General features: G+C 47.6%; 1 long non-coding RNA gene across 1 annotated transcript; it reads right to left on the bottom strand.

The window, feature by feature from the left end:
* Nucleotides 1-4,240: 4,240 nt before the first annotated feature.
* Nucleotides 4,241-9,325, bottom strand: LOC118500467. Its single transcript, XR_004903026.1, has 3 exons — nt 8,349-9,325; nt 7,884-7,948; nt 4,241-4,447 (listed from the first exon to the last, which is right to left on the bottom strand). It is a non-coding gene; the product is annotated as an uncharacterized LOC118500467 (long non-coding RNA).
* Between the last annotated feature and the right edge of the window lie 1,857 nt (nt 9,326-11,182).

The following is an 11,182-nucleotide window of genomic DNA, read 5'->3' as shown; positions in this document are numbered from 1 at the left end:
TTTACACCAAAAAAACAAAGTTCATTTTTAAAAATGGGCAAAGGATCTAAATAGACATTTCTCCAAAAGGACATACAGATGGCCAATAGCTGTATGAAAAGATGCTCAATATCACTAACCATCAGGGAAATGCAAATTAAAATCACCACGAGGTATCACCTCACACCAGTTAGAATGGCTGTCGTCAGTAAATCAAGAAACAACAAGTGCTGGTGAGGGTGTGGAGAAAGGGGAACCCTTGTGCACTTTTGGTGAGATTGAAAATCGGTGCAGCCACTATGGAAAAAATATGGAGGTTCCTCAAAAATTAAAAAATAGACCTACCATATGATCAAGCAATTCCACTTCTGTGTATTTATCTGAAGAAACCTGAAACACTAATTGGAAAAGACATGCACCCCTATGTTTATTTCAGCGTTATTACAATAGGCAGGATGTGGAAGTAACCTAAGTGTCCATCAACAGACAAACGGATAAAGAAGATGTGGCACATATACGTAAACAATGGAATATTACTTAGCCATAAAAATGAATGAAGTCTTGCCATTTGTGACAATATAGAGGGGCCTAGAGAGTATTATACTAAGTAACTTAAGTTAGACAGAGAAAGACAAATAACATATGATTTCACTTATGTGTGGCATCTAAAACAAACAAACAAAGAAGCAAAACAGAAACAAATTTACACAGAGAACATGTTGATAGTTTACAGATGGTGGCAGGGGAATGGGAGAAAAAGGAGAAGGGATTGAGATGTACATGTTGCCGGCCATAAAAACAGTCACAGGGAGGAAGTACAGCGCAGGGAACACAGGGAATGATGCTGCAACAACTGCACATGGGGTCGGATGGCCACCGGATCTACCGGGTGACCACTTCACAAGGTGTACAAATGTCTAATCACTACATTGTGCACCTGAAACTAATATAACATTGTATATCAACTGTAATTGAAAAATTAAATTTTTTTAAAAGGCCTTCCAAGGCATTTTCTTAGAGAAGTCACAAATCCAAGAGGGGGATTTTTTGACCTCCCTAGATAATATCATCCATAGAACCTGGAAACCGGAACCCCTGCCCTAAGCTTCTTTTTTTTGAGGTCCCCACATACCAGAAACACACAAACAGTGAGATACTGCTGTGCATCTGTTAGAACAGCTAAAAACAAAACCCAGCAATGCCAAACCTGGTCAGAATTTTGGGAGTTGGTGGAACTGTTCTGTTGTCTTGGCCATAGTGGTAGTTATACATTTATACCCATTTGTCAGTAAAACCCAGAAGAGTGGCCTTTGCTCTATGTAAATTTACAAATAAAAAGGATGCATGGGTGCCTCCTTCACCTGGGGTCTGGCTTTCTGCACTGGCACCATTCAACCCACAACTCTGACCACTTTGGTAACTAACTCCATTTAGGCCACAGAGAATGTGTTTCCCTTCTCTAGTCCCGTGTCCTCAGACAAAAGATAACTGAGTCTGAACTCCGTCAGCGTCGGTGGGCTATGTGGCTCTAAACCTTGGAACACGGGGAGGATTGGAACTTCGGAAATGAGAGAAAAGACAGCTTGTTGAGTTTATCCCGTCACCAGCTCAGATAGTAGAAAAAGCAGGCACGTCATGCTGAGCATGGTTGGGCTAGTGTTCCGCTTCAGGGTTCTGGGGGTGAGGTGGAGTTAATAGCAACAGTTGCAACAACAGCTGAGAAACATTTGTTTCTTAAACAATGTGAAGTGCTCTTTAAAGCATAGACAATGGTGCCTCGGTCCTCATCATTTGTTCATTCTGACGAGTGGCGAGCCAGCGACGATGGATGAAGCACGTTCTCTTGCAGGGTGGCTCGTGACTCCTAGAAGTTTTGGCAAAACTGACAAGTGGTGAGCAAGCGCCAAGTGCTGAATCTTTTTTTTCTCACTAAAACGCGATGAGTACCAGGCTGGACAAGTTCTGAAGCTGTCGAGTACTGAGGTACCACTATGTGTGTATATAATATACACTATATATGGTGTATCTATATACATACCAGTACATATATCTGTATATAGAGAAACATGTGTGAAGGATAATGCCAATTCTTCACATCGACTACTAGAATTGTCAATAACTTTTTTGTAACAGTGGTTTATAAAATTTAACAAAACTTTCAAAGAAGTGAGTTAATATTTTCAGGTTCACTTATATTATTTTTATTTAAAACTGATATTTGATAATTACATAGTCCCTTTTATTTTAATAAGAACTTTGAATGTTTTAGAAAAAGAACTCTTGAAAATATACATGGACATAATTTAAATTTTTTATGGTTTTCATTTAATTTACATTTTGATACAAATAACATTTACATTTGTTCACTTTGAATTGTTACATTATATTTTCAAGCCTTCAGATAAGCTCTGTCCAGTAGAAACATAATTACAAGCCATGTGTGCAATTTTAATTTTCCCAGTAGTCACATCAAAGAGTAAAAACTCCCTGGCTGGGTGGTTCAGTTAGTTGGAGCACCGTCCAGCACACCAAAATGTTGTGGGTTCAAATCTCGGTCAGGGCACATACCTAGGTTTCAGGTTCGACCCCATGTTGGAGCGTGCACAGAGATCACCAATCAATGTTTGTGTCTCACATCAGCGTCTCTCTTCCTCGCTCTGTCTTCTCCCCTTTCTCTCTCTCTAAAATCAATAAACATATCCTCGGCTGAGGATTTTTTAAAAAAAGATAAAGATTCAGCTTTTTTACAAAAAAAAGAAGAAAGGTGAAATTAAATTTGAAAATGTATTTTATTTAACTGACTATACCCCAAATATTACCATTTTAATATGTAATCAATATGGAAAATTATTGAGATATTTGGCATTCTTTTTTTCATACCAAGTCTGGAAATCTGTGCATATTTCACACTTACAGCACATCTGAACTTGGAGCAGCCACAGTTCAGCTGCTCAATAGCCCCATGGGCCTGCTGGCTCCCACTCAGATAGCTCAGGTCTAGGTCACTGGAAACAGGACAAGTCAGTGGGGTGACAGGAGCTTGGGAAGGGGGCTTCCATTTGTCCTACTGCCTGGGCCCGACCTACCTACTTCCCACTGGATGGCCACAGATCTTCCCTCTTCCTGTGTCTGGGCTGTCGGCAGTTCTTAAATCCTGTTTTATGGGCACCTGGCGGCTTGCTGGCAGCTGGCCAGGCTACATCTGCTGTGGAGCTGTCACTCTTGACTCTGATAGCCTAGCACCTGAGGTCATTGTGTTTGAAGAGAAGGCCCAAGGGCCAAGGATGTTTCTCTGAAATCGATACCTCTGTGCAACATCCTGGCTGTCAAAATACTGGGAGTGCTTGCTGCCAGCCTCCTGCTGGGGGCTCTGAAACCCGCAGGACCCAGGGCGTGGGCTGTGGGCTGTGTGCTGGGGTCCCCTCAGAGCCCCCCTTTCCCAGGAGACTGAGTGCCATTTGAGCCCTGCTCCAGTCTGTCAGTGATCTCAGCAAATGGGTCAATTGTGTCTCTATTAGCAGCAGCTCTGTCTTCCCACCAGGACTTATTTATTTTACAGATAGATATCTATTTCCTCTTCACGGCTTGTTAATGTATCAAAGTGACATTGATGAGGCCTGACAGGGTGATTAGTTGTGTATGTGGGAGGCAGGAGAGCAGAGGAGTGAAGGGAGGGTGCTTTGAAAACATAAGGACTTGGGTGCAAATCCTGCCCCTCTACCTAGCTCTGAGTTGGCACAAGTCTCTTAACTTCTTTGAGCCTGTCCTCTTGTCCGTACATTGGGAGCAGTAACATCTACTGTAGGGGTTTCGGGAGGATTAAGTAAGATCTGCATGCAAGCTCTTGGCTTCCACTAAGCAGCCAATGCATACTAGCCATTACTGTTCTTTTTCTCACTCTGCCTCAGCTCTGGTTAATTGTTTATGTCCCACTGGATGGATGAAGAAATCCCTAAAGAAGGTTAAATTAATAGACCGCTGGGTTGGGATCTGAAATCTCCCTGTGGATTCAGCAGACATTTGCTGAGGCGAGGCCCTACTCTGTGCCCAGGCCCTGTTCTGGACGCCGACGGCTGGACAGGGAGGCAGGAAATCAGGGCCTGCCTTGGTGTCCTTACTGCGCAGTGGGGAAGCAGACCTCTAAGCACACACTGGCAGCCCAGTGGGTGAGGGCTGTGATGGGGAGTGCACAGAGGCTGCCAAAAAGGCCAGGAGCCCCAGGAAAGACACTCAGAAAAGGCCCACCTTGGCACTGGAGGAAGAAGGCTGGATGGGCATGTCAGGTGGTAATGTGCCATCAGCCGTGTACCCAGTAGGCACTCAACAAGTACTTGTACAGAGAGCGATACTACCCCAAAGTGCCGTGGACATTTTACTCACAGTTCGATGATAGGCATTAACCAACCCGTGTTTGTTCAGCCAAGACAGGGACCTTGTGCCAATTCCGATTCCATTTCAGAGGCATTGTCTGGAAGGGAATAATAATAATAATAATAATAATAATAATAATAATACACAGGTGGGGCTGAGCTGGACCCCTGGACTGATCAGTCAGGGCCCAACATGTGACAGAATTCACCGGCACGTTTTAAATGAAAAGATGTTAATAAGAGGACTGCATACAGAGTGTGAGCACGGTTAAGGGAACCACCAAGGGATGCTGAAGCACCCAGGAAGTAGACGCAGTGGAAAGCCCGGGGACACAGATGTGGCAGCGACCCAGCTTCAGCCTGGAAGATGAGGAAAGCCCTCTCAGGAGTGGCAGAGCAGCAAGGTGGAAGGAACCCGGGACCCTCCCTGCATGACCTCTTAGAGTTGAGTCACCTCACCGGACTGGACTGTCCACCTATCCCTGTACAGTGAGGTGAGAGAGAAATAAGCAGCTGTCTGCTTAAGCCACTGGGTTTTGGAGTCTCTGTTACAATAACCTAGTCTGCACCCCAAAGCATTCGAAGTCTTGTGTGGTTGAAACAGAGAGAGGGAGAGAATGTTAGCAGATGAGGGTCTAGATCCCATGAGGCCTGGTGGCCATGGCAGGAGCTTGGATTTTTTTCTAAGAAGGATGGCTATGTGACCTGATTTGCATTTTAAGAAGAACACTCTGACTGTTACCAGGGGAACGGGCATGGTGAACAAAAATAGACATAACTTTTCCCCCACATGAGATATTGGTGGGTTACATTAGGAGAGAAACTCACGTGTTATTAAGCGACTCACCACTTCGGTGCCTGTGCACATGGCCTGGGCCTGTCGCCGAGGTTAGTCTCAGGGAGGGGGGTTGGGACCCAAAGGGACCCAACAGTTGCAGTCGGTCCGGCTCCAAACAGACAGAAAACGCACTTGCTCTGCCCATCCTGGTACGGCACCTGTATGGGCTAGGCAGTGTGGTAGAAACTGAGGGAGAAGTAACAAGACAGACCATGTCACTGCCCTCATGTTGCTGCTATTCTTGTCACTGGGAGATCCAAAAAAAGTGTGTTTTTCTTTAGTTCTTCCAACCTTCCCCACGGGCCCCTCCTGGCTCTGCTGGGAATTGAGGACACTTAAATGTGACAAATAATAAGATCCAAGTCTCTTCCCAGTTAAAGGCTCGAGCTCTCAGAATTCTCATCTCTTGCCCAAAACAGCTTATGGATGCACATCAGGGTTTATTGCAGGAGCCAGGTTGGGGAAGGGCCTTATGCTGTGGGACCCCTTAAGCCTGGCTGCTGCTCCTGTTGAACAAAATGACCTCCTTCCAGAGGCCTAAATGGGTAAAGCGCAAAGCCCCTGTCCCCGCTACATACGCGTGTGCGCACACTTTTCAGTTTGCCCTGGGACATTGTCTTAGACTCTGGACTTAGAGAAGGAAGGCCACCACCCAGAGGCCTCCCTGTCAGCCGCCATCCCCTTCTTTTCTCCTTCACCCCCCTCTCTTTTCCTCTCTCACCGGAGCATGCTCGGGCCCTCCTCCTGCTGGATTTGGCCTCTTCTCCCCACTTCTGTGGCCATAATGGAAAAACAACTACCAGGTAGGGCTGACTGACTTACAAATCCATTTGTAGTATCAGTATGTCCTCTGAAATATTTGTAACATATCTATACTAAAAAAGTATTTGTTTCAAAAACAAAAAGAAACTGAGCAAACAACTAGAACAGGAACAGAATCACTGAAATGGAGATCACATGGAGGGCTATCAACAGGGAGGGGGAGGAGGGAAGAATGGGGGGAAAGGTACAGAGAATAAGTAGCATAATAGTAGATAAAAAATAGACAGAGGGAGGTTAAGAATAGTATAGGAAATGTAGATGCCAAAGAACTTGTATATATGACCCATGGGCATGAACTAAGGTGGGGGAATGCCGGAGGGAAGGGGGGGGCATGCAGGGTGGAGGGGGAGAAGGGGGAGAAAAAATGGAACAAGTATAATAGCATAATCAGTAAAATATACTTAAAATTATTTGTTTCTTAGCTGAAATTCAATTTTAACTGGTGTCCTACATTTTATCTGACAACCTTACTTCTGACGAACTTGCTTATGGGGGAATGGAATGAAAAGCATAACCATTTAGTATTTTCAAAACATTATGCCCACTATAGAGGCTTAGCCCCTGCTGGTTTCTTGGTCAGCAGACTTAGGGGGGCTTCGGAAAAAAGAATGCGGTCCCCCTACCTCCCCAGTAAGGCCTATTGCCAGTCCCTGGGAAGAACCCAGCATGTGGGCCGTGTTGGGGGCAGAGGGGGTGGGGAGGAACCCACTCTGGCTTCCTGCCCTTCCTCCCCCCCCCCCCCCCATTCACACCAGGCAGGCCTCCCCGGGATGTGGGTAGCCCCATCCTGCTGGCAAAGCGATTGCTTACCTAGAACTTTTATGAGGACGTTTTTATTGAGCTGTAATTGAAAAGGAAAAAAACTCCAAGACATTCCAGACTTTTCTCATAAGCCTGCTTCGGCATTTGTGTGTGTGTGCCCGCGCTTCACAGACTGGGGCCAGACCACACCAGAGTTTTCATTGAAAAAATGAAGAGGTTTTTGTGTGTGAGAGAGACATTCAACTTTTTTCTCTTCGCCCCTAAATTAACCATCAGAATAAAGATGAGCTGGGAGTCTGGAGAGCTTGTAAAACCTCTTTTCATTAAGCAAGTATTCCAGTGTTTGGAGAACCAGGGCTTTATGTAAGGGGCTCCATTTGTCATCATAGCCTCATATCCTAATGTGAGTTTACAGCCGTATTGAAGAAACCTGTAATGGAATGCAGAGCCTCTTATGTATGTAAAACTGCTTGGCAAAAGTTTATAAATCATACACATCTATTTTAAAAGACATGGAAGTGAATCCAGATGATGGCCTTTCAGAACCTGGCTGGTTGCGAGTGCCCTGTGGCGCCCCGTTGCTGTCCTGGGAAGCTGCAGGGAAAGACGGGTCTCCACTGGGGTCTGTGTGACCAGTCCTCCCAGCGCCCACCTCCAGAAAGGACGCAGCTCCAGATCGTCCTTCCCAAGCCCCTGGTTGTCTAAGCAGAAAGGAAAGAAATTCAAATTTTCTTGAGCACCTATTATGTGCCAGGCACTGGGCTGTTCTTCTATGTCCATTCTCACGACAGACCCGGGCAACGCTGTCATCTGTCCCATTTTTGCACTGGAGAAATGTGAGGGTCAGGAGAGTTAACCATCTGCTGGGCCCACGCAGCCGTGCAAAGGAGGGAATCTGAATGACACGCTGACCCTGTGTGTCCACGACTCTTGTTCTTCCTGCCACTCCATTCCCACCCCCGGCAGCTCTGCTTGGTGGTGGTGATAGTGCACTGTGCTATGACCTCCTTGGCTGGAGATGTATTGCTACTTCCCAGGAGGGACAAGGATGGACGGAGAGGGACATCGGTCAGGCCAGGCACTTCTGTGTGGTGGCCACTTCTGAGACAGACCTGAACTCACTGACTGGTCGTTGTCCTGCCAAAGGGTCTCATTCTTGTCAGGTGATGCCTGTGGTCTGGCTGAAATTTGCAAGATAAACAGATGAGGTTTTTCAGGTGCTAAAAGATAACACAATCACACGACCTCAGAGATTCATTGTAAAACTGGATGACAAGGAGCCTCCTGGGAAATGGGATATCTCCCAAGATACATTGTGACTCCAGTGAGCAGGCTGACGTGAGGTCTCATCAGGCCCAGGCTGCCCCTCAGGCCAGCGCTCTGGCTCTGTGGGGACTCGGCTCTCCTCCTCGGCTTTGACATTCCTATCTCTGCCAGCTGGCTCTTCACGCTCACCCTCCTTGAGATTTCTGCTTCTGTGGCTCCTGCTTCCTGACTTCTCTCCGGGTACCTCCCCACCCATCCTGCTACCTCCAACTTTGTTTCTCACTCAAACTCTCTAAGACAGAGGACCTCACCAGGTCAGCAGTCTTGTCTAGGAAAAAGCAGAGTCAATGGCAACACTTCATTTCAGACTTCCTCATGGGCCTCTGGCCACCTGTGGGTCAGGAAATTCAACACTTGAGACCACATTTGGCTGCAGGTAGCAGAGACCTGAAAAATAGTGACTTGGATGAGGTAGGCATTTCTCTCTCTCTCATGTCAAGAAAGTGAGGAGGCAGAGGCAGTCCAGGCCTGGCAGGGAGCCCAGCCAATGTCATTCACACTCCAGGCCACACCATGAGGGGTCCAAGGACACATCACTTCCCCTTTAAAACACTCATCAGAAGGTTCACATAACTATATCTTATTGGTTAGAACATAGTCACTTACTTGATCACATTTACCTGCAAGGGAGGCTGGGAGAGGTTCTACTGTAACTGGGTGCATTGTCAAGTGTTCTTTACCAAAGTAATAGGGGAAGACGCACACCGGGAGCAAGTTGAAGTCTGAACCCAGGCGCCCATCCTGGTGCAGCCATCTGGGGCCAGGAGAGCAGAGCCACATGGCTGAGAGCCTATGACACCAGGAATCCCTAAGAGCAGTGAGCTGGCACGATGGGGCCCTTACCAGGGTGCCACAGAGTGAAAATCTGGATCTGTGAGATGCGGTCTAAAAGGAACCAGAAGGTCCCCTCACGCCACTCCCAAGTTGCCCCTCAGTAGTCCTGCCTACAAGTTCATCATTTAAGGGAAGCAGTGCCTTTCCCAGCACCCCTTTTAAAGCACTCACGTAACCCTGGGAAAATTTGCCTGTCCTCGGTTCTGTATACTTGTGTGTATATTTTCTCAGGTCTGCCTAATCAGCAACCCTCTTTCCTGGTCACTGCTAAAGTCAGGATGGCCCTAGAGGTCAGAAGCACCAAGCTAGACCCCTGGGAGGCTTGAAAGCTAGTCTGACCAGGTCCCAGTTGAGGACCCCAGGAGGCCCTTGGTCGGCCCAGATGGTACAGGAGGCCACGCCAGAATGACTGTACAGCCATGTAAACGGGGAGCATTCTGAGGGAGGGAGGGCACATGGTGGACTGATGGAAGGTTCTGAGGTAGCAGCTGAGGAGCAGGAATTCTCAGAGGAGGGGAAATTCTAGCGGTTCCCAAGGAGAGAGTGACCAAATGTCAAATGGCTCAGGAAGCGTAAACCTGGGGAATAACCCGGAAAGAGCAGAGTGATCTGAAAAAAGGAGAATGGTGGCAGCTGGTTCCTCCTGCCAGCCAGGGCGGGCAATACCTGGGTACACAGGGGTGGGTGTGATATTTCCCTATGAGTTTTCCTCAAACCAGGGTTCCCCAAGATCCCAGTGGCTGCAGAGTCCGTACTGTGTCTGCTCACCCCAGCCTGGATGTGGGAGGAGACGGTGGTCAAGGGCAAGCTGGGAGCTAGAGGTCAGCAGACCTACAGGGGTCTCCTGGTGCCCAGGAGTCTGTTGGCCTGGAAGGTAGGGTGGCTGGGGCTTAGGAGAGCGCTTGGGAGAGAGGTGAGGAGCTGGGCATTCCCTTTCTGGTAGCCTCTCTACCCTGCTCACCTCAAGAACTTTGCCTCTAACATTTTCCTTAGGCCCCTAACCCTCTCCCAGGCTCCAGGAAGGCTCTGAGCAGACAGAAGCCAGGGCTCTATTGTCACCTTCATTCCTCTGTGGATGTGGAACCTCATCACCATGCACTCAGCCTGGGTGTGGACGGAGGCAGCTGCTCTGTTCTTTTCTCATCCACCCATCCCTCCAAAAGGTTCACTGAGTGACTGAAAGCCAGGGCTTTTAATTAGAACTGGCTCTTCCACTGTTCTGGTTATCTACTGACATGTAACAAACTACCCCCAAATTTAGTGACTTAAAAATGAGAGCATTTTCTTAGATCCCGTGGATTCCTGGGTCCTTAATTCAGGCAGGCTGCACGGGCGGGTCTTCCATTTCACACGGCACTGACAGAGGTCACTCGCTGGTATTCGGCTGGCAGATGTGTTGGTCTGGAGGAGCCAAAAAAAGGGTCGCTCAGATGTCTTGTGCCTTGGCAGGGAGGCTGGAAGGGTGGACTCAGAGGAGACTGTCAGCCAGTTGCCTCCCCAAGGCCTCTCTAGCACGGCGGTTTGGGGGCAGCCAGGCTCCTACCTGTAGCTCGGGGCTCCAGAGAGAGTGTTCCGAAGACCGCAGTAGACGCTGCAAGGCACCCTGTGAGCCAGCTTCAGAAGTCCCTGAATGCCGTGTCTGTGGCAAAATCTGATGGCAAGCAAGTCACTAAGGCCTACTCAGAATGGAGACTCAGGAAGTGTTTATGAAACAGACTTGCTGACCGAGCCTGTGGTATGATTCTATCACTTCTAAGTAACCTTGAGAAAGTTTATTTAAACTCCTTGAGCCCCGGTTTTCTTACAAAAGAATTTGTAAAATGGGAATGTTAATAATAGTATCTACCTCTTATGCTTATGAGAATTAAATGATTATTTATGTCTCATATCAACACCTGCTATGGAAAAGCAGTGATCATCACCAACGCTCATGAGCACCAACATTTGCCGTTTCCTCTTCCTGGGCCCCTGCTGGACCACCTTTCCCAGCCTCCCCTGTAGTTAGGTGTGGCCATGTGACTGAGTTCTAGGTCATGGAACTAAAAGAGAAGTGATATACCTGGCCTCTTATATCCCTTCCGTGTTCACTGCCCCCACATTACACCAACCTGTATTGTGAGAGAGAAGTAAAGTTGTGTTTCTCAGAGCCATGAGCCTACCGTGCCTATGCACTGGTACATAATAAACTCCCAGTTAAAGCCGGCTGCTCTCTGGCCTAATCCCTCTGCACCTGCGTTCCCACCCGTACAGT

Source organism: Phyllostomus discolor, chromosome 5 (assembly GCF_004126475.2).
Source record: "Phyllostomus discolor isolate MPI-MPIP mPhyDis1 chromosome 5, mPhyDis1.pri.v3, whole genome shotgun sequence".
Lineage (NCBI taxonomy): Eukaryota > Metazoa > Chordata > Mammalia > Chiroptera > Phyllostomidae > Phyllostomus > Phyllostomus discolor.
Note: the sequence above shows the minus strand (reverse complement) of the source record. Positions and strands in the feature narration are given on the sequence as shown.